Source organism: Sceloporus occidentalis, unplaced genomic scaffold (assembly GCF_023333645.1).
Source record: "Sceloporus occidentalis isolate IW3139 unplaced genomic scaffold, rSceOcc1.0.p SCAF_1, whole genome shotgun sequence".
Taxonomy (NCBI): domain Eukaryota; kingdom Metazoa; phylum Chordata; class Lepidosauria; order Squamata; family Phrynosomatidae; genus Sceloporus; species Sceloporus occidentalis.
This window is the reverse complement of record NW_028316981.1, coordinates 162,009,940-162,033,287: the sequence shown is the minus strand read 5'-3', so window position 1 is coordinate 162,033,287 and position 23,348 is coordinate 162,009,940. Positions and strand designations below refer to the sequence as shown.

General features: G+C 43.0%; 1 protein-coding gene across 7 annotated transcripts in view; it reads right to left on the bottom strand.

Annotated features, from left to right (window-relative positions):
• Positions 1 to 23,348, bottom strand: part of NCKAP5L (NCK associated protein 5 like) — a 75,690-nt gene that overhangs the window by 27,874 nt on the left and 24,468 nt on the right. The window contains exon 1 of one of the 7 annotated variants that reach the window (XM_089480063.1): positions 4,436 to 4,521. The exons of the other annotated variants lie outside the window; for them this stretch is intronic. The gene's annotated coding sequence lies outside the window, so the exon portion shown is untranslated. Of the gene's footprint in view, positions 1 to 4,435; positions 4,522 to 23,348 lie in introns of those variants that run through there. 7 annotated transcript variants of the gene reach the window in all.

Genomic DNA, 23,348 nt, shown 5'->3' with positions numbered 1-23,348 from the left:
GCTCTGACAGCCGCATCGGGCCTCTGGAAGGCCCGCTGAAGCCGTTGGAGCCCTGTTCGAGGGCCCCGGCAACGGCAGCGGGCCTCCTGGAGGCCCGATGCCGTCGGTGGCGCCCTCCAACAGGGCTCCAGCGGCGGCAGCGGGCCTCCAGGAGGCCCAGTGCCGTCACTGGGGTCCTCCAAGAGGCTTTTTTGCCGGCCTCTGACAGGGCCTGGGGCCCCGCCAGGGGCCTGCGAAGATGGGGAGGCCTGGCCCCCGGAGGGTGAAACTCCACCCCCGGCACGTGGCCCCGCCCCTGAGGGTGGAAGCTCCACCCCCGGCATGCGGCCCCGCCCTGGAGGATGGAAGCTCCACCCCCAGCATGCGGCCCCGCCCCCGGAGGGTGGAAGCTTCAGCCCCCCACTCGCCTGAGGGACAGCAACCCGGCCCCCGGCCCAAAAAGTTTGCCTACCCCTGGCTTAACCTATAAATATATCCTATGTTTTTCCTTTTTCTCCTCCCTTTCTGGGGAAGCAAATTAAAAATATGTTATAAATTACACATGAATACACCATTTGTTTGCTGTTCTTTGAAACAGGACCCAGAATGTTTAGATTATATATATGTCCCTGGAAAAAAAAATATCCAATAGGGTTGGGAAGGACTATGAAGGAAAATTTCTAGTTTTCATTCAGCTCCAGGAAGACAATGCAGTCTAGCACACACAACAGGCACAGAAAATTACCCAGCATACTTCTTTTGGGCAAGGAAGATTGCCAGGACTTAGATTGCTTGCCTATCACATAAAAAGCATCCCTGCCCCCAAACCTAGATTTATTAGAAATATCTGCTGTAATCTAGTCATGAAGAAAAAAAAAATTCCACATATGGTCAGAGTACTTCAGATCTTCCTTTTCAAGACCCAACTCCCATCATCTTCAGCTCTTATATGAATTTAGGAACTCACACCATATCTTAGTTATTTTAACACATATTTTATGGCAATAGTGTTGCCATTGCAATGCACCTTAGCTCACATTGTAACTCAGAGGTGTGCTCTGACACCTTGGACATTTATTTAGTTCAGTGGTCTCCAAACTGTGCTCTTTAAGAGATTTTGGACTTCATCTCCCAGAAGCCTCAGCTCTGTTGGCCAATAGCCTGGGATTCTGGGAGCTGAAGTCCAGACTCCCTTAAAGAGCACAGTTTGGGAAACATTGATTTAGTTAGATGGTTACTTAATGCATTCCAGGACTAAGTGCTACATTGCTTCCCACACTGAGATCCGGCTCCAAAATAGCCCCCGAAGAGCTTGAACCTCTTTGGGTAAGGCCTCTTAGTTCTGAGAAAAGAACTGGAACCAATGGGCTAGCCACTGCAGCATGAAGGTGGCATGAGAGAGAAAACCTTGATCCCACAGTTTTCCAGTGGTAGCCTTGCATCTTTGATTTCCTCGGTGACACACACACAGAGGGTCTAATTAAACCTGGCAGTTGGGATGTTTGGGTCAACGGTTGCTTTGAGATGCTCCAATAAGCAGCACAAAGGATTCTCCTGTGGAAAGGCTGGCTCTCGTAATCTTCCAAAGCAAGGGTGCTCCCTATTTCCCCTTGCCAAGATAACCCCCTCCAGCAATAGTGTTAATGGGGGATGCGGACCATACCAGGTGATACCCTAAGAAGGGGTGACACCACTGCTCCTAAAACATTTGTATTGTGGCAGAAACAGGCTGTGGCATTTGCCTGTATCTCTTTAAAATGCTGAAGAGATGGGGTGAGTGGGGTGAGGATCAGTGGGAGAAGAAAGGAGAGGCCCCTGGGTTGTTGTTGTTTTTAAATTAAAATTTAAAATGTCAAAATTTGGTTTAATTTTTTAAATTAAAACATTCTTTTTTAAAAAAAATCTTTTAAAATATCACATTTCACCAGATTTTCACTTTAATCACATGAAACCATGTATATATAAACACATTTATTCTGTGTATATGATATTGTAATTGAAAGATAATTTTTAATTTTGCCAGTTGTTTATGCCACGTTAGATTCAGTGATATATGGGAATTACGATTTTTGAGTAACGCAAGTACAAAAAAGCATTACTAAGGATTCTGTATGGGTCGCCATGAGACGAGATCGACTCAAGGGCAGTTAACAACAAAAAATGGGTGTAGTATGGGAGGAGGTCAATGGAGGTGGGGGTGACACCATGAGTTACCACACTGGGTGGCACCAACCCTAGTGACACGACTGCCCCCCAGAATGCCTTGCAGACAAGAGACCCACATCTCTCCCCCATGCTGCACATCTTTCCTTAGTGACTCCTCAGCATGGGCAACCGGTGCTGCACGCCAAGCAAACATTCCTGCGTACATACCAGCCGTGCCAAGGTCTAGCATGATATACTCCAGGCGAGATCACAGCCAAGGGCGCCCAGCCGACTCAAAGCAGCAGTGTGCTGGGAGGACTGTGTCTCCTTGGCTGCATTCCTAGTGGGGTATTTTTTTTTTTTGGGGGGGGGGGGTTGAGGTGTAGCACTGGGTAATGCCAATGTTTACATATGGCTCAGCACAAAGAGACTAACCCCAGCTTGGGAGCTGCAGGGAATGCAGACATCTGGAGGGCTAATGTGAAGTCGAAGGCTTTCACAGCCTGCACCCATAGTATTTTGTGGCTTTTTCGGGCTATGAGGTCGTGCTCTAGAAGAGTTTATTCCTGACATTTTGCCATCTGCTGTGGCTGGAATCTTCAGAGAATATAATAATAATAATAATAATAATAATAATAATAATTTTATTTCTTACCCGTCTCTTCTCACAGCTCTATATAAAGGAATATGAATCTTCTCTGAAGATGCCAGCCATAGCTGATGGTGAAATGTCAGGAATAAATTCTTCTTGAACATGGTCTCATAGCCTGGAAAACCCACAAAAAATGTGGAGGGCTGTTGGGGGCTGAATCTCCTTAAAGTAAGAGAAACAGCTGTAGCCAAAAGGAAAACTGTCCTAAAAGCAAGGGTCCTTGAAATGTAGGAGTTTATGAAATGGGAGGAATTTCTCTTAAATTCGAATGAAAAGAAAGTGGGGCCAAAACGCATTCACTTAAAGGCGCTGTTTTGCGCAATTACGTGAATACGCATTGCATTCAAACTGGCTTCCCATTGCCTGAAAATAGCATGCCATTGCCTGAATTTGCATGTGGCAGTTTATCACGCAATAACGTGAAACCACATGATTGCGTTCGGACTGACTTCCCATTGCCCGAATTTGCATGTAGTGGGTTATCACACAATAACGTTAAACCCCATGATTGTGTTCAGATTGCCATTGGATTATGCTTCCAATTCCCCTTGTGTGATAAACTCTCTAAAGTCAAAGGCTTTCATGGTCAGCATCTATAGTTTTCTGTGAGTTTTTCTGGGCTATGTGGCCATGTTCTAGAAGAGAAGGATGCCAGCCACAGATGCTGGTGAAACGTCAGGAAGAAACTCTTCTAGAACATGGCCACATAGACCAAAAAACCCACAAAAAAAATATGGTGCTTGAAATATCCAGCATCCTCCCCCTTCTCTCTCTCTCTCTCTCTCTCTCAGCAACCTCACTCCAACTAATATCCTTCCCACTCTTCTTAGTACATCCCAAAGTCACAGAGGTGGATGTCAAATAAAACACAAGGGATACAAGATCCAATTGAAGCAGACAGTCCATTATAATGTCCCCTCCCAAAAAAAAAAAACACATCCCAATATTGTCTAGGGACACATAGGTCCAAAACACACTGCAGAAATAATCCAGTTTGAGGCTGCTTTAACTGCCCTGGCTCAGTGCTAGGGAATCCTGGGTTTTGTAGTTGATTGTGGCCCCCAAGCTGTCCTACAGAGAAGGCTAAATGGCTGACAAAACTACAGTCCCCAGAATCCCCTAGCATTGAGCCAGGGCAGTTAAAGCGGTCTCGAACTGGATTATTTCTGCAGTGTGTTTGGGACCATAGTTCCCTCACAATCTCCCCAAACATACATCTCCCTTCCTTGCCCCCTTTCACCCTCCACCCCACTGATGCTCCAACCCCTTCACACCCACTTCACCACCTTCAGAGTCTCTCCCCAACTCCATTTCTCACACACACACATACACACTCACAACCACAAAAACCCCACAAGGGACAAATGCCCCTCAGTCAACCCTAAACAGGAGGTCCAGAAAGGGGAGCCCTCCCCTCCTCAAGGGATGCCCAGAGTCGCTGCCTCACGTTTTGTGGTCCCCCCATGAAACACACAAACCACACACACCAAGGCAGCAGCATCCTGGTCCCCAGATGGCTCCCCATGGCCTCCATTTTCAGCCTTGCTTTGCCAGAGAGAATCCCTCGTCCTGCTCTCTGCCTCCTCCTCTCTGTCAGCCATTCTCCTTCAAGCCCAAGTCCCCCCACAGACACACACATGCAATGCCCTTCAGCCTTACCCCCTTCGTCCCGGGGAGAAGGAGGGCGGCCTGGCCGGGGAAGCTGCCCCACTGAGCCCCTCTCTGCGGTGGAGCTGGGAGAGGAGGAGGAGGAGGAGGCCCCGGCGCCTTTGCGCATCCTCCCGCCAGACCCGGCCAACTCTGGCCCTGCTGCTGCTGCTGCTGCTGCTGCTATTGTTGGGCGGAGGAGGAGGAGGGAAAGGCGCCAACCTCGGCTCCGCCTCGTCAGCCCCAACGAGGGGGAGACTCCTCTCCCTCCCTGCCTCCCTGCCTCCTTCCCTCCCGAGGGGCACGTCCCCCACCAGCCTCAATGCTGGGGCCATCCCCAGAGGCCCCCCAGGCCCTCTCCTCATCAAGGGACTTCTCTCTGCTTCTTTGCTTCCGATGATGATGATGATGATGATGATGATGATGGGGGAGGAGGATAGGAGGCAAACAAACTGAGCAGTTCTCTCCTCATGAGAGGAACAACAACAACAACAACAATAATAATAATAGAAGGGAAAGGAGCAGATAAGTGCTCTCTCCTCAGGAGGGAGAGGCATCATCATCATAGAAGGCAAAGTTGCAGATGAGTCCTCTCATGAGGGAGATCAATAATAATAATTGTAGTAGTAGTAATAGTAGTAGTAGTAGTAGTAATAGAAGAAAACAATCAGAGAAGTCCTCTCCTCATGGTGAGACTACTACTAATAATAATAGAAGGCAAAGAAGCAGACAAGTCCTTTTATGAGGGAGACCAATAATAATAAAAACAATAGTAATAGAAGGAAACAAGCAGATAGCTCCTCTCCTCATGGAGAGACTAATAACAGAAGTAAAAGAAACAGACAAGTGCTCTACTCATGAGAGAGGCATAATAATAATAATAATAGGCAAAGATGCAGATGAGTCCTCTCATGAGGGAGATCAATAATAATAATAGTAGTAGTAGTAGTAGTAGTAGTAATAGAAGGCAAACAAGCAGAGTCCTCATGAGGGAGAGACATAATAATAATAGTATTAATAATAATAATAGACAAATAAGCAGACAAGTCCTCTCATGAGGGAGACCAATAATAACAGTAGTAGTAGTAGAAGTAATAGAAGGCAAACAAGCTGATGGGTCCTCTTCTCGTAATAATAATAATAGAAGAGAAGCAGACAAGTCCTTTCTTCATGAGGGAGACTAATAGTAGTAGTAGTAGTAAGTAAATAACATATGGCAAACAAGAAAATGAGTCCTCATGAGGGAGACTAATAGTAGTAGTAGTAAGTAAGTAACAGATGGCAAACAAGAAGACAAGTCCTCATAAGGGAGACTAATAATAGTAGTAGTAGCAGTAGTAGTAACAGAAGACAAACAAGCAGAAGTCCTCTCCTCATGAGGGAGGCTAATAATAATAATAATAACAATAAATGCCCAGTGGCTCACCACATTCATTGGTTATACAGCCCAATGTTAGTAGTGGGAGTTTAGGGTAGTTTTATATCATTTTTCTTGATACTGCTTGTCTTCAGGGTGACTAGATGTCTTCACTGCCAAGGAGGACAAGGCACCACAAAAAGTAGGGTATTCAAGAAAAAAAAAGGAGGACATGACAAAATAAAAACTAAACACTCATGTAAAAATAAATTCATGTTTCATAGTCATGCTCAAAATGGAGGGCATTTTGAAATTCCTCCTGGACAGGAGGTTGAAATGGAGGATATGCTGGGAAAAGGAGGAGGTCTGGACACCCTGGGTATGTGTCCCCTGGTGAAGGGCAATTTATATATATCAATACACAAAATCAGATTAGGAGATAAAGGTCAAGGGATATTTAACTCACATTCACCTCCCCCCCCCCAAAAAAAAACATCCTTTGGTCACATTAACATTCCCAGCTTTGTACATTTTGTTGTTTGTTTCCAACCTAAGGTGACCCTAAGACGAACCTATCATGAGAGTTTTCTTAGCAAGTTTCTTCAGAGAGGGTTTGCAATTACCATCCTCTGAGGCTATGAAAGTGTGACTTGCCCAGGTTCACTCAGTGGGTTTCATGGCTGAGTGGGGATTTGAACCCTGTTCTCCAGAGTCTGCTCAAACCACTACCCTATGCTGGCCCTCACCATTTGTACACTTAGAAAGGAGTAAAGAGAACTTCCACAAAGAAGCTATTTTGCTACTCAGATGGGGGGGGACGTTTCAGAGAGCCTCCTATTTGTTATTTGGAGTACACTGTACATATGATACCATTCACACTTCAGTATGAAAAGAGATCTTGTAGCACTAACTTTGTTATTCTCAAAGGTGCTACAAGATGTCTTTATATACTGATTTTCCAGGCTAACACAGCTATGTGCTTCAATTCATTCACACTTGAGTGTGGTTTGCACCAGAATGACACTTCCACCAAACAGTGCTGGTATCCCATACTAAACTAAACAGTTTCTCAGGAGGCACAGATATTTTGAGTGCCACTGGAGTTGTATTTTGGGGTTCATATCCAGGTTTCTAATTTAGGCTGTGTCTATCACTCCAAAATTAAAATTAACGACAAACTAGTTTCAGCCTCACTGAATTATCTGGGCTCAAAGCCCACCCGCCCACCAGCTGAGAAGTCTGGAAAACCCCAATCTTTCCTCCTCCCTCAAACCTCTTTGGCCAAGAATTTTATTTTCCTTTCCTATCCTCAAAAATAAAATAAAAGTTGATACATACACTCCAGTAAGCCGGGGGTCTCTCTCTCTCTCAAAAGGTAGTGAGTATCCTACTTTAATTTTGCAGTTATTTCCCCCTTCCGAGGAATATATTCATAAGTATAAAGTGGTCACATTTTAAAGGCTACTCTCCTAAGTATTTTTGCAAGGGAGCAAGACTGACTGAGCTCAGTGAGGCTTACTTCTGAATAAACATGCTTAGGATTGTATTGTGCATATGCCTTCAAGCTGTTTCTGACATGGTGACCCTAAGGTGAACCTATCACAGGGTTGTCTTTGCAAGATTTGTTCACCACCGGCTGAGAGATTGTGACTTGCCTCAGGTCACTCAGTGGGTTTCCATGGCCGAGTGAGGATTTGAACCTGTTCTCCAGAGTCACAGTCCAACACTCAAACCACTACTAGAGCATGCTGTTTCTTGCCAGATCATTATTTACTGCATAGACAATGTACAGTGAGCCCTCCACACTCGCTGGGGTTAGGGGTTCAAGACCCCTGTGAAAGTGGAAAACCTGCAAATAATAAAACACTATTGTTTTATACCTTAGAAAACACCTCTCTGGGAATCTCTAGGTCCTCCAGTGCAAGTCTGTGGTCAATATCTGCTGGATGTTGACCACAGAATTGCGCTGGAGGACCAACAAATGCCTAGGGAAGTGTTCTCTCTTTAGGAATCTCTAGGTCCTCAGGCTCAACTTTTAGTGGATGTTGACCATACAAGTTGAGCTGGAAGACCTAGAGATTTCTAGAGAGAACATATTAATCAAATTTATGAATAACCAAATCCGCAAATATGGCGGGCAGACTGTAATTTCCTTAAAGGAAGCAGCCAACCTCACTACTTGACAGAGATCCTGGATATCTGCCACTACTGTTTTTGTTATTATAGAAAGCAATGGGGGTCTAAACAAGCTTGGGTCAAAGTGGTTGATACCCCAGAGTGGTTCCCCAAAAAGGACTCCCTTTGTGCCCTATATGTGAATTCTACAGCAGCAACCCCATAATCCTTCTGCACGAGCCATTTCCAGTGCATGTACTTGGGTGAAGTGAAATGGAGTTTTATTCTGTTATTCAAGTCAGACACAAAATGCTGAAGATAAAGAGAAACACTGGGAGATTCCAGACATGACTGGTGAAGAAAAGGAAGTGAGCAGCACCCTTTTCTCTTTTCAGCAGCAAGGGATCTGGAGCCATTGCACTAAGTGAACCATTGATCACTCAGTCCTGACAGTCTGTTAGGCAACATTCTGGTTGGGGCTCTGTCTGGACCAGCTTTACCACCTTTCTAGATGAAGGAAACCTTTAGTACAACTAAACTAAACAAAGTTGTCCCTCTTTAACCACAGATTCTTTATCCATGCATTCAAGCATCCATGGCTTGAAAAAATTACTAAAACAAATATATAAAATTATCAGGGAAATAGAAAATTTGAAAGCAGACACTTGTCTGGCAAACATGCCTAAATTTTCTTTGAAATATCTGCTAAATCATACTAAATCATTGTTATATTTTTACAGGAACTAAAAGGGAAAGTGGAACCATTTTAAAAAGTATTTGCTACTGTCTCAAAATGAGGAGCTTTTACATATTTAATTCTCTCGAACCACTAGGTAATGCTATCCAGTGTGGTTTTTCTTTTTACAGAATATACCACCTAAAAACAATATTAATTCTCGCTAAAAAGTAAAACTGCCTTCTTTCCTTCATGCCTGTTTCTACCTTCCAAGGAATCTGTTTCCACATAAGGCTAGCAAGTGGGTGTTTCTAGGTGAAGGTTTTGTTATGCAACTGCTGTGTCTGAAATAAAACAAATATGGGGGGGGGGGGGTGATTTCCAAGTGTCAAGTTCCACTCCACCCCTCCCTTGTTTTAGCATCATTTCTTCCATGTCTTTTCTTAGCCAAAAAAAAAAAATTGTTAGAGAGAGTGACAAGATAGCTTACATAAAGTCTTTTGACTCAAGAAGAAATTTGTCTGGAAAAACTCACAGGTCTGGACAACTGCTGGATTTGTATTTTTTGAGAAACTGGGGTCACCCTTTCGGTGGCATTCCCTCAGCTACCTAGATACTGGATCCTGTCCTATTAGGTTAGCTATTTTCTCCCAAACACTGTTTTTAAATACTGATCAGTTTTTTCTTCCATCTGCATGTACAGCTTTCAACAACAACCCAATCAGTGAAGAATTCTGGAGAACCTGAAAGCTTGCTTAGCATTTTGTGACATTTTGTCAGGTCCTCATAGACCTACAGCAAAATTGTGGATTTTCAGATGAATTCCCCAGCATCCCAAATGAAGAATGCAGCATGGGGGGGGGGGGGGGAGACCTTTCCACCACTCTCCCAATAAAGAGGTTAAAGAAAACCATTTAGATTTTTTTACAGAGGTGTGTGGTAGGAGAGGTGAGTAGTGGCTGCCACCTCTGAGGTTTTAAATGCTTCTCCTGACAAAACCAAAGGGGGAGCTGCTATTTCTTCCTCTTATTGCCATTACTGCCCCACTTGTCAGGCTTCTATAATTTTTGGCTCTAAGGGTGCATAAGGAGAAACAGAGGCCACCCAATTCATTATCAGCCACCCTGCATATTGATCAAAAACTGACAATATGCACATGCAAAATGAAATGGCCAAGTCTAAGCATTGCATAAGGAAACAAAAACATTTTGAGCCGAATTTAGAGATTACCTGAAGGCCACCTTTCAAAATGCATCCAGAGATTTATTTATTTTTTTGCCCCCTTTCATCAGCTTCCATTTTTCTTATGATTTTCATATTGGTAGCCAAACTTATAAATCTATTCTTTTGTGACATGCAAGGGAAGGGGTCAGCTGGCGAGCTAGGCTGATTTTCTGTTTTTCTCTGTTTTGCTATTCACGCGTGCTTAGTAAGGAAGTGGAGGCAATGTTGTTTGCCTTGCCTATCATGAACAGGCACACATGGCTCCTGCAGAATCAACTCCTTCTCAGCTTAAGCTATGCATTATTTACTGCAGATATGCAGTAACCTGAAAGTCTGTTTCTCTATTCCTACTCCACCATTCTCCAGTGCCAATCCTGGTTTTAAAAACCAAAAAAAAACTTCTAGCTAAAGAGAGGAAGCCAGCGTGGCATGGTCGTTTGATTGTTGGACTGCGACTCTGCAGACCAAGGTTCGATTCCCAGCTCGACCATGAAACCCACTGGGTGATCTTGGGCAAGTCACATGCTCTCAGCCTCAGAGGAAGGCAATGGCAAACCTCCTCTGAACAAATCTTGCCAAGAAAACCCCATGATAGGTTCACCTTAGGGTCGCCATAATTGGGGAAGACTTGAAGGCACGTAGCAGCAGCAGCAACAAAAAGAAAAAACGGAGGCTGGGCAGGCATTAAAAGACTGTAAAAATTAGCTTCTTTGAGGTATGCCTGTACTAAGGTGGGGAATCTTCAATCAATACCAAGTGCTATGGGCTATGCATCAGAGGATGGCAATGGCAAACCACCTCTGAGTATCCCTTGCCTAGGAATATCTTATGAAATTCATGGGGGAGCCAGAAGTCAACAGGAGTCATCAAAGTACATGTACGCATATACATATATTAGAAGTGGACTCTGGTCACCAAAAGAAAGCTCCTCAGTATCTTATATCATCTGAGACACCCTCACACAAGACTACCCCTTAAAACGTCTGGAATATAGGTACTCTTAAACTAATTAATTTGTAACTCAATTCAGTTATGATCCCTGGTGTAATCTGCATTCCTGGCTTAATTAAGCTTCATCTTCAAGGAGCATAACAGAACAGTACAGACATTTAAAACATAAGTGTAGAAGTTACCCTCCAAAATATTGTCTTTCAGTCAGTATTCATTTAGGGAGAGGATGGGTTTTTTTGCACTGGCAAGCATACAAAGAGAGAGTTAAATGCAATTGTGGATAACTGTGAATATGGAACAAAAGGAGTCAGTCAGTCAGAATTAACCCTCTCAAGTAAAACAGTGTAGTTTCTCAAGTAAAACTTCTCGGGGCAAGCAAAATACAACCAAAGCAATTTACATTCTGTACCAGAAAGAAGCAAAATGTTGTCAATGTGCAGATTTCTTATTCATTAAGATTACTTGCTCTTCAAAATATTACCCAGAAAAGTTGCAAAAATCCCACACAAAAAACTCTAACTTGATTTTTAGGATTTGAAAAAAAACTCTTTAATTTTATGGAGTTTTAACATTTCATGTTATATAAAATTATCCACATTCCTAAAAAACCAATACTACTACTACTACTACCATTAATAATAATAACAACACAGTATCCTGTGGAAAGGCTGTGAAATACTGTAAGAGAATATCATGCCACTTTTATCTCAAAAGCTCACTCAACGATTCTAGCCTAATTTTGCTCTTTCAGATAGTTGAAATATGAGTCAACAGTCTTTGTTCTCACTGATGTGTTCAGCGCTTTATCAAAATTGTGTCTTTAGGTAGAGCAGAAGTTACAGATTATTTTCCTGTGTTATCTTGGTAACTGGGGCTCTTGGCTTTTTGGGAAGTTTTAGACAAAGCATGCTGAACTAAGCAATAATATTTGGCACAAAAGTAGCTGGTTTTTCAGAAAATGTGTATTAATTTTTTTTAAATGAAGTAATGAATGGTTGATTTTCCCAAGAAGGAAATAATTATGGTCATGCTTTATTAAATCAATCTGTTGGCAAAATAGCATGCAAGTGTTCAAGCAGCACACACAAATGTTTTCCAGCAGAAACAAAACAAAAAAAAGTACAGTGAATTAAAACCAGCTATAACTTAGCAAATAAACTTACAGCGCTTTATAAATAAATGTTAATAATAATAATAATAAATATACTTGGTATGGATACGTAAGCTAACACAGCAAACCACTTCATTTACAGCAAAAAAACAATGCCAGATGGCTTCCACACTGTTAACGTTGGCTTAAACAGAGCTGCAAATGCTGCTTTGAAAAAGTAATTAGTGATAGTTGCAAGTCACTTCCAGAAGTTAAATACTATTATAGCTGAATTTTTGAAAAGTAGCATTTTACTTTCCTGTTTCTCAAAACAAATCAATACAGTGGTACCCCGGGATACGAATTGATCGCGTTACGAAATTTCCGGGGTACGAAAAAGTTAGATTGAAAAAAACTGTTCCGGGTTACGAAAGATTTTTCGGGTTACGAAATTCATTTCGGCGCGAAATTCAAATCCGAAGTGCGGCTAGCGGCTTTCCAGCGCTAACGGAAAGCCTTTTCGGGTTGCGAAATGTATCGGGTTACGAACGGCGCCGCGGAACGAATTAATTTCGTAACCCGAGGTAGCACTGTATTACCTTTGGTTCCTTTTAAAAGAAATCTGAGCAGTAAAAACTGCTGGCCTATGATAGAAAATGTATTTTCCTCCGAATCGCTTTTTAAATCTTGCTCAATAGAGCACAAGGGAGCATGAGGCATACACAGATTGAACCAGCATGCAAGTCATGTCATATTCCTCCTCCACCATTCCAAAAAGCCACACATCTCCTATTGGAAAAGTTACTAAAATTTACACTTGCACCTCAACTATAGGACAATAGCACTAATCTCACATGCAAGCAAAATAATACTGAAAATTCTGCAGCATAGACTGCAACCATACATGGACAGAGAAATTCCAGAGGTGCAAGCAGGATTCAGAAAAGGAAGGGGCACTAGGGACCACACTGCAAACATACGATGGCTAATGGAGCGCACCAAAGAATTCCAAAAAAGAATCAGCATGTGTTTCATAGACTACACCAAACCATTTGATTGTATAGATCATGAAAAGCTATGGAATGCACTCAAAGACATGGGCGAGCTACTACATCTGATAGTCCTGATGAGGAAACTGTACAAAGGACAAGAAACCACAGCCATAACAGAATTCAGGGAAACAAAGTGGTTCCCAATTGGGAAAGGGGTCAGGCAAGGCTGCATCCTATCACCCTGCTTGCTAAACTTATATGCTGAAAACATCATAGGAAAAGCCGAATTAGAATCAGAAAAAGGAGGAGTTATGATAGGCGGAAGCAACATTAACAAACTAAGATATGCGAACAACACGATATTATTAGCAGAATACATTCAGGAATTGGAACAGTTAATAAGGAAGGTCATAGATGAAAGTGCAAAGGCAGGTCTGATGCTGAACATAAAGAAAACAAAAATAACAACCACAGAAGAAATACACAAATTCAATCTAGACAACGAGGAAATGGAAATAGTTAAAGAATTTCCATATCTAAGATCAAACATTAACCAGAATGTAGTCTGCAGTCAAGAAATAAGAAGACTAGGAATGGGAAGGGCTTCTATGAAAGAACTAGAAAAGATACTGAAGAGCAAAGACATACAACTGAGAACTAGTCAGAATCACCCAGGCCATTGTATTCCCAATTTCGATGTATGGATGTGACAGCTGGACAGTGAAGGAAGCATTCAGAAAGAAAATCAACTCATTTGAAATGTGGTGCTGGAGAATAGTACTTAGGATACCATGGACAGCCAAGAAGACAAACAAATGGGCTATTGAACAGATCAGACCAGGGCTCTCCTTGGCACAGATCACTAGAAAAAACAACAATGCTAGGAAAGGTAGAGGGCAGAAGAAAGCGAGGAAGACCACAAACCAGATGGATAGACTTGAACAGGGGAGTTATGGGCAAGAGCTTACAGGATCTGGGCAAGGCAGTGGAAGAAAGGGGTTCTTGCAGATGTCTCATCCACAGGGTCTCCATGAGTCAGAACTGACTTAAGGGCAGCTAACAACAACAACCTCAAAAGGAATTAAGTTGTTATTTCCTAAGCTTCAAACATAATGTAACTTGCTTACCCTACTAATTATAAGTCGACTAGTTATTCAGACCTCATTTACTTCCAAACTAAGTGCTTAAACTATCAAAATTGCTACAGAGACATGGAACTTTTAATCAGGACATGGCAGGTGTTGGATAAGGTTGTGAATAGACCATCTCTTTATCTTTTAATTTCCAGATATTTCCCCTTAAAGTTGTATAGACATTTCTTTGTAGAGCCAAACTGGGACAGTTGGAGGGCATGCTATGATCCAGAGAATGGGTACCATTAAATATTTCCCTTTCCTTGGAAAAAGAGCATCAGATGCCATCATGAACTAATACAATGGAGACCGGGAAGGGCAATGACACTTTAGCAAAATGGCCCCAGCCAAGCTATGCTTGTTTAACCTGCTGTGTACCCCACTATTATAGAGTGAATACTGTCACTCTAATAATATTCTTTTAAACGCATGGATAAGCATTCCCATAGATGGATTAAATCTGTGTCTGGTGTGAAAGTCAACTCAATCTTCTCAAGCTCCAATGTGATGAGGATGCGGCCCATGAACCACCATCTTCCTTCTCTAGAAATCTGTCAGAAGAGCAAGGCAGGATTAAAATTGTTGCAAGATGCCAAAGAAAGAGGGGGTTTGGGTCTACCAAATCTTCAATTATACTCAGATGCATGTAGTCTTATTTGGATAAAGGAGTGGATGAGTCTAGAGGAGAGAAGATTACTAGAACTGGAAGGAGAAGGGCTTAGTTACGGCTTTCACGCATACCTAATGTACGGCAAAGAAAAAGTCAACAAAATAATTAATAACCATTGCTTAAGAAGGAATTTATTATTTGTTTGGAATAAATATAAAAGGCATATTATTAGTAAACTTCCTATGTGGCTATCACCCCATGAGGCTATACAGTGGACCCTTGTTATACGCTGGGGTTTGGTTCCAAGATCCCCCGTGTATAACAAAATCCGTGTATGCTCAAGTCCCATTATATATAATGACATAGCAAAATGGTGTCCCTTATAAAAAATGGAAAATCAAGGTAAATTTATACTTTTTTGGAACATTTTCAAACCGTGTATGCTTAAATCAGTGTATAAGAAATCCGTGTATAAGAAGGGCCGACTGTATATAGAAAGGAAATGATCAGAAGAGAAAAATGGTTTAAATACAGTGAATTGACAAAAAAGAATATGGGTAAAATAACAATAAAATCTCAAATAGAATTGGAACAATTGGGATTTGATATGGGGTGGTATGCATACAGAAGGATATACTGTATGAAAGAACGATGAAAGACCTAAAAGAAATTGGGGATGAGGAAAACAAGACAGAATTAGAGACATTATTAACTAGTAATCAAGAAAAGGCAATCGGGAAAATATACCCAAAATTATTAGAATTGGAAATGGAGGGAGAAGTTGTCAAAGACACCATGATTAAATGAGCAAAATATGTAGGTCATAACATACATTTGGATCAATGGGAATATATGTGGAACAAAGGATTAAAACATACAGCATCACAAAATATAAAAGAAAACTGGTTTAAAATGTTCTATCAGTGGTATTTAACTCCGGAGAGACTAGCTACAATATACAAAAACAAAAACAACCAATGCTGGAAATGTGGAGATAGAACAGGGACGTTTATCCACTGCTGGTGGAGTTGCAAAAAAATAAATAACTATTGGAAACAAATCAAAGATCTAATATGTGAAATATTACATATCAAATTAGAACTAAAACCGGAAAGTTTTCTATTAGGACTTTTTGATAGTGAAATTGAAATAAAATTTGGAAAACAATTATTTTATATGATGGCGATAGCAAGAATCTTACTAGCTCAGAAATGGAAAACAAATACATTCCAAAAAAGGAAGACTGGATGGTAAAACTGATGGAGATTATAGAAATGGACAAATTAACACAGTTAGTAAGGGACAGATCCATGGTGAATATTGAGGGAAAAATTAACGAAGAATGGTATTTAGTAATCGAATATATGAGAAAACAATGTAAAGAAATAATATTGTAAAATAAAATAGTGATATTGGTAAACTAATTTGATAGGCTATATTGTTGATTTGTAAACAAATGTAAGTTGGATATCTGCTGAAGAAGCTTAGTATTCGCAATGAAGAGAAAGTAATAAGATAGGAAATATGTAGGACATAACAGTGAGGGAAAATTGTGTGGTTAAAGGAATCATAATACAAGATAAATCAAATAAAACATATATAAGAGATACAAGAATATTACAAATTAAACAAAGAGGATGGAAGTCTTAGGATGTGAGAGTACAGGTAAAGATGTATGTTAGGTGATGGGGTAGAGGTAACTATTAGATTGTGGATGTAAGAAGGGTATTTTGATAGTTTGTACTGTACTTCGTGATTGGAAGGGGTGGTGAGGGTGGGGAGTTTATATATACAAATATATAAATACAGTATGTATAGGGAATGGGATGTTACGATGTTGTATTGTGATGGCGGATTGGGTGAGGGGTAGGGGTGAATGTTATATTTGTAATATTTGTAATAAAATTTTAAAAATATTAAAATAAAAAAAAGAAGAGCAAGGCAGGTTGTTTTCAGATTTTCTGATTGGAGGGGAACACTTTTTTTCTTTTTAAAATAATGTTTATTGGTTTTATATTGTAACATCATCTCTGATTCTTTGCGACACTGGTACACAAAATTACTTCACAATTATGTAACACAGCCATAATATCAAAATAAAAGATGTCAAAAGTGTTTCCTTATATAGTGAGCCAAAAGACCTGAATGCCTTTGGAAGACCAACAGTATCTCTCCATCCCCACCCACTACCCACCTCCAGATATTCAACAAAACAGTTCCAAATCATGCTAAAATATTGTGTGTGTGTGGGGGGGTGTCTTTCTCCCTCTATTTCCTGTGGCTATTTGAAGTTTAATTAATGTTTCAATCAGAGCTAACTGCCAAACCTTATTATACCAGGTTGCCACTGACAGATCCCTTTCCAAAATCTAGATATGACCAATCTGGCATCCACTAATGATCAGGAAACTTTTTTCACATCCATTTGCCTCCTATGGAACCACGGTGTGCCGGAAGGCATCTCCAAGGAGTGTTATAAAACATACACACTCTCACCAGACCACATGGAATGCAAGTAACCAGGTCACACTTCTTGGATCATGTCACATCCATGACACTGCTTTAACAGTCATGGCTCCATCCTAGGGAATCCTGGGATTTGTAGTTTGTTGTGGCACCAGCGCACTCTGAGATTAAATACCTCACAAAACTATAAATCCCAGAATTGGGACATGACAATTAAAACAGTGTCAAACTGCACTCATCCTGCAGTGTAGATGCAATCCTTAAATGTACCCAGCACACCATCCTCTCAGTGGCTTCTAATTGTAAGAGAAACCAATCTGCCATTACAGATCTCCTCGCTGAGGAACTCCAATGTTCTCATCAGAATTTTGACAAGTTACTTTTGCAGGCTGCAATTCCTAGAATTTTTCAGCCAGCATGGCCCACTTTTCCAACCTCTAGTCCTCTGAACACAGCAAGAAAGCCACTATACTAGGAGAAAACCCCTGCCCCAGTTTGCAGTTCTCCTTCTACTAAGGAGGGAAGCCTGCCAAGAAACGCAAGATTGCAGGGGAAACAGACAAAACACCATAGTAGTGGCTGAAAAGGTTTATAGGAGACTAATGTGACTGAGATGCAGCCCATATTATCTCAGAGCTTTGCAAGCAAAACCAAGGAGACCTCTTGCAAAACTCACATCGATTTTTTACTGTTGCAATTACATTCAGTCCCCAATGTCAAAGTAAGGTTAGTCAGGTTGACTTAGAACAGGGCCAGGTTTCTTTTCCTTTTGTTTTAAAGCCAGGCTGCTTGGAAGGGCTACTGGTGGACCAGTTTTTCTCACCAGTGCTGAAGACGGAAACAGCACCATTCACAGTGTTGCAGCTACTGAAGGCATGCTTTGTTTGCAGTTGTTGTTGTTGTTGTTGTATGCCTTCAAGTCATTTCCAACATATGGGGTCCTTAAGGTGAACCTACCATGGGGTTTTCTTGGCAAGATTTGGTCAGAGGAGGTTTGCCATTGCCTTCCCCTGAGGCTGAGAGAGTGTGACTTGCCCAAGGTCACACAGTTGGTTTCATGGCCAAGCTGGGAATCAAACCCCTGGTCTCCAGCATCATAGCCTCAGACAAAAGTTGACCACAGAGAGCAAAATGCCTTAGCACTAACAGGTCATGGCAGAATCAGGTAGCAAGACATTCTGAGACATCTCAACCAAGATGCCCTTCCCTGCATTGGAGTAGATCAGGGGTCGGCAACCTACGGCCCGTGAGCCGGATCCGGCCCGGCAAGGCCTTGGGACCAGCCCCAGCCCGGTCCTGCTGCCGATTGCCGCCCCCCCCCCGCAGCTTGGGCGCTGCTCCGGGCGCCTGCGGGGGCCTCGTTGCCATCCTCCTCCTCCACCGCGCATGGCCACGCGGAGGAGGCGGAGGAAGAGGAGGGCAGCAAGGTCTGGGGCGGAGGAGGCGACGGTGGAGGCAGTGCCTCCTGCGCGCGGCCATGCCACCTTCCCCGCCTCCCCGCGGCCTCCAGCTTCCCTCTCGGCCTCCGTGGAGGGCAGCCTCCGCAGAGGCTGAGAAGGAGCGCGCAGGGCCAGGAAAAGGGGAGGCCTCCAGTGCTGGCGCCCCCCGCCGGCTCTTTCACGGCCTCTGACAGGGCCTGGGTCCCTCAGGGGCTGAGAAAGAGGGGAGGACGGCAGCGCTGGCGCCCCCTGCCGGCTCTTTCCCGGCCTTTGACGGGGCCTGGGGCCCCGTCAGGGGCCGGGAAAGGGGGGAGGCCTCCAGCGCTGGCCCGCCCCCGGAGGGTGGAAGCTCCGCCCCCGGCATGCAGCACCGCCCCCGGAGGGTGGAAGCTCCACCCCTGGCACGTGGCCCCGCCCTGAAGGGTGGAAGCTCCACCCCCCAGCTTCGCCCGCCCCCCCCAGTTATCTGAGGGACAGCAACCCGGCCCCCAGCCCAAAAAGGTTGCCTACCCCTGGAGTAGATTATAGTATTTGTCCTCAGAGAACACAAGTTTTTGCTATACTTGCAATTGCTTGTGCGACTTTAGACAAGCCATTTGTACCAGAGATGGAAAAACTGCCAGTTACCTCTGAAACCTCATAAATAAATTCAGAGACTCCAAAGATACTTCCAGGTGGAGGATCAGTATGTAAAGGGATCTTGTAGCACCTTTGAGACTAACTGCTGTTAGTTTCAAAGGTGCTACAAGATCCCTTTGCATACTGATTTTCCAGAATAATACAGCCATGTCTTTGAATTCTACCTCCAGGTGGAGGAAGCCTCCTAATACTAACAGTCAAGAGTCATTGTACTAAAAGCTATTCTGTCTTTCCCTTCTTAATGGATTTAATGGGGGAGTTGGGGGAAGCAGTGAAAAAAGACACAAGTGTTACAAATGGAAGACAGTGATATCTGCCCTGCTCATAAAATTCACATTAACAAGCCAAGGCAATTGCACAATAAAAGCCTTGTCTGGAAGCACTAGAGAAAGACATTTGGCAGAGGTGCAGCAAATAAGAGAGCCACGGTGATGTAAATGTTTGAAAAGTGGATTATGACTCTACAGACCGGGGTTCGAATCTCTGCTAATCCATGAAAACGCACTGGGTGATCTTGAGCAAGTCGCATGCTCTCAGCCTCAGAGGAAGGCAACAGCAAAAGCCCTCTGAACAAATCTTTCCAAGAAAACCCTGTGATGGGTTTGCTATATGGTCATCATAAGTCAGAAATGACTTGAAGGCACACAATTGTGCCTTTTCTTGGGGATAGAAAGCCTAAATTAGATCCCAGAACATACTGGAGTATTATCAGTTTGCTGCTACCACCAAACTTTATCCTCCACAACTGATTTCACTACCTCACAAAGAAGCCGGGGTGGTGGTGCTGCTGCTGTTTGCTTTTCACTGAGCCTACTGGGATGGACAGGAATCCATCCCTTCCTCTCCTCTCCCCACTCCTGAGTACAAACTACCTTTTCCTTTGAACTCAATGTGCAGCAACTAAAGTAGGCTGAGGACACAGGACTCATGTCATTAGAAGACATAACTTATCCTGAGAAGACATGACTCATTAGGAAAGCAAATAATGCTTTGTAAGGTGGAAGGCAGTCAGAAAAGAAGAAGACCGCATTCCAGATCGATAGACTCAGTAAAGGAAGCCACAGCCCTGAGCTTGCAAGACCTGAGCAGGGTGTCATAGAGGTCTCTCATTCACAAGGTTACCCTAGGTTAACGTCAACTTAGGCTCTATCTGCACATCAGAAATAATATACTTTGGCCTGCTACAGACTGCCAAAATAAAGCTGCTTCGGGTCTCTTTGGAGGTATGCTATTTAAATGATGTATGGGTCCTAAGAGTCCGGAGGTCGCACCAAAGCCACACTCTGTTCCTAAGCACTGGAGTGCAGCTTTGGTGCAGCTTCCGGATCCTTAGGATGCATGCATCATTTAAACAGCATACCTCTAAAGAGACCCGAAGCAGCTTTATTTTGGCAGTCTGTAACAGGCCTTTGAAAACATCATGGTGTCTGTGCCATGGCTCAATGCTGTGGAATTCTGGGAATTGTAGTTTGTTTTGACACCAGAGCGCTCTAACACAGAAGGCTACTGTCTCAGAAAACTACAATACCCAGAATTCTATAGCATTGAGCCATGGCAATTAAATTGTGTCAAACTGAATTATTTCTGCAGAGGGGATGTAGCCTTCAGGGCAGTTAAGAGAACAAAAGAGGAAAGTGGGATGAGGAGAGAGAAACCAGTACATTTTGAAAGCAGCTGACCAAGTGGGATGAAAGAGGATTAATCAGGGCTGTCACTGCCAAACTGGAACTACCAGAGGGCATGCAGCCTCTCCTTACCTTCAGAATCAAAAGGAGGAGACAGAAGAGAAAATGATCACCACTGCTTATGATTCTATGGTAGGGGGATCACAAAATAGGTATGCAAGGGCCCCATGCTGGCAATCCTGGTTTATAACAACTGAGAAGATCACTGTGAAGCTTCAAGTTTGAGAAAGACAATTGAACTGATCCCTCCTGCAATGCTCCTGTAAGAAGAAAAACTCTGATATCAATTGACTGGAGTTTAGCAGTGGGAAGAAGCTACTCTCCTCTTTTCTGCAAGCAGCAGTGTGTGTAGTGGTTTGAGCACTGAACTATGACTCTGGAGACCAGGGTATGAATCCCCACTTGGGCACTGAAATGCACTGAGTGACCATGGGCAAGTATCCCAGTCTCAGAGGAGGGCAAAGGCAAACCCGCTCTGAATAAATCTTGCCAAGAAAACCCTATGATAGGTTCACTTTAGGGTTGTCATATATCAGAAACAACCTGAATGCACACAACAACAAAAACAGATGCATGCCTGCATTTATTCTCCTTCTCTTTCTATCTTTTTATCCCCACAAAGTTCTGATTCACAAGGTGCCTATGGCACTCCTTCATATGGGTGTGTCCCACCAATCAGATGGTTTAGGAAAAGCTATGTAAGAAAAGAAAAGAAAAGAAAAGAAAAATCCTGGCAGAGAAGGGAGGAATGGCTGGATAATTAGAACCAGATGAGTCTGCTGCTTTGAGCATGATTCAGAATAGCCTTCAACACTTCTCAGGCCAAGAGCTCAAACTGGCCGTGAGGAAAGAGGACATCTGTTACCCAATGTGAGGGGAAGAAAGGGCGGACAGAAGTGCTCAGAGAAAAGAAGTAAGGCTGAGGAAAAGAGAAAAGAATGAAGGTTTTCAAAGAGTCAGACACCAGAAACTAGGAATGAAAGGCAAAAGGGTATTAGCAGTCTGTCCTCTGCACTGGTGCTTCCTAAAGGGCAGAGCTCAGAGCTTTCCATTCTACACATTTTGCAGCTGAAAAAACAAACCCAGCAAGCAAATTCAGAATAATTAGTACATACAGTGTTAAATCACTAATCCAGATTACTTCAAATGGAATAAATGCAGAATTAGATTGAAGGGAGAACAGAGGGGCAGAAGGGAAGGGGTGATATTTGCAGTGTGGGAAAGCCTGAGGTAGGCGTTCTCTTGAAAGATTTATACACTACTGGGTGCCCTGTTTGGAGAGATGTCTGTATTAGTCTGAGGCAGCAAGAACAGCAGAACCTGGAGGCACCTGAAAGACTAATAGTTTTATTAAGTCACAGTTCACTCTGTTTTTATGGCCTTAAAAAGTATAATGCCTTATAAAGCTACAAGACACACTGTGACACTGGTATTTGAAAAATTTCCTGTGAGGCATTTAGCACGTCTTGATACCTCCTAAGCATTCAAAGAGAGAGCAATGTAATCTAAGCATGTCCACATCTTTGCTTTCTATTTGGGAATTTTTAGTGTTAGCAGCCTTTGCAGCTATGCTCACTAAGTGCTAGCTTGCATTATGATAACTTCATATTTGCTTGTTTTACTGCATACACTATTCCTGCATCACTCTCACCTGAATCCATTCTTTTCTTCCCCTTTCCCCCTTCATTAGACCTTACGTTTGATTATTATATATGTTTTAATTTGTAAGCAAATTATATGTTTTACAAAAGAGGCTGGATTTCTTTCTTTTTTTGCTAGACCCTATATGAGGGAGATGGGTGGGTATGGGACTGGTTGTTGCTTAGCTTTGGCCTTGCAAACTTGATTACTCTGCTTGAGATATCCACTACTGTCATGCCTCCAGAGCATCTTTGATGCTCTTGAGACATTTAGGCGGGTTACACACCGCCATTTAGTACGTAATGAATACGTACTAGGGTTAGGAAGGGGCGGTGCTTCCGCACCCCCCTAACCCTAGTACGTATTCTGTACGTACAATATGACGGCAGCCGTTCCACACGGCCGCCGCCATATTTACGTATCGGACGCTGTGCGTCCGCACGTGTTGCGGCGTCTATGACGTCGCGAGTGTGCCCCTGGCACCTTGCGACGTCATAGAGGCACCGCTTAAAGAAGCTCCATTTTGGAGCTTCTTTTTTGGTCTGTGCAGGAGCCGCGCGGTGTGGCTGCTGCGGCTCCTGCACGGAGCAAACGGCGGTGGCGGCAGACCGCCGCAAAGCAGCGGTCTGTAACCCGCCATACTTAGTTAAGATTTATAGGCTTTTCTGTGTATCAGTTTGGGAGGGGAAATAGAGATCTACAGCTTTAAGAAAGACAAGGATTGTGGGAAATCCCAGGGTCTTATGCTGTCTCCCTCTAGTTAGTTTCAGTGTAAGATTTCAGCCAAGTCAGACCTGGAGAGAGTATTTTCCTTTGACAAAAAGATAAGTCCACGAAAGAAGATAGTCCTCAGAAGAAGAAAGATAAGAGTCCACCAAGAAGAGAGCAAGGTACAGTGGTACCTCGG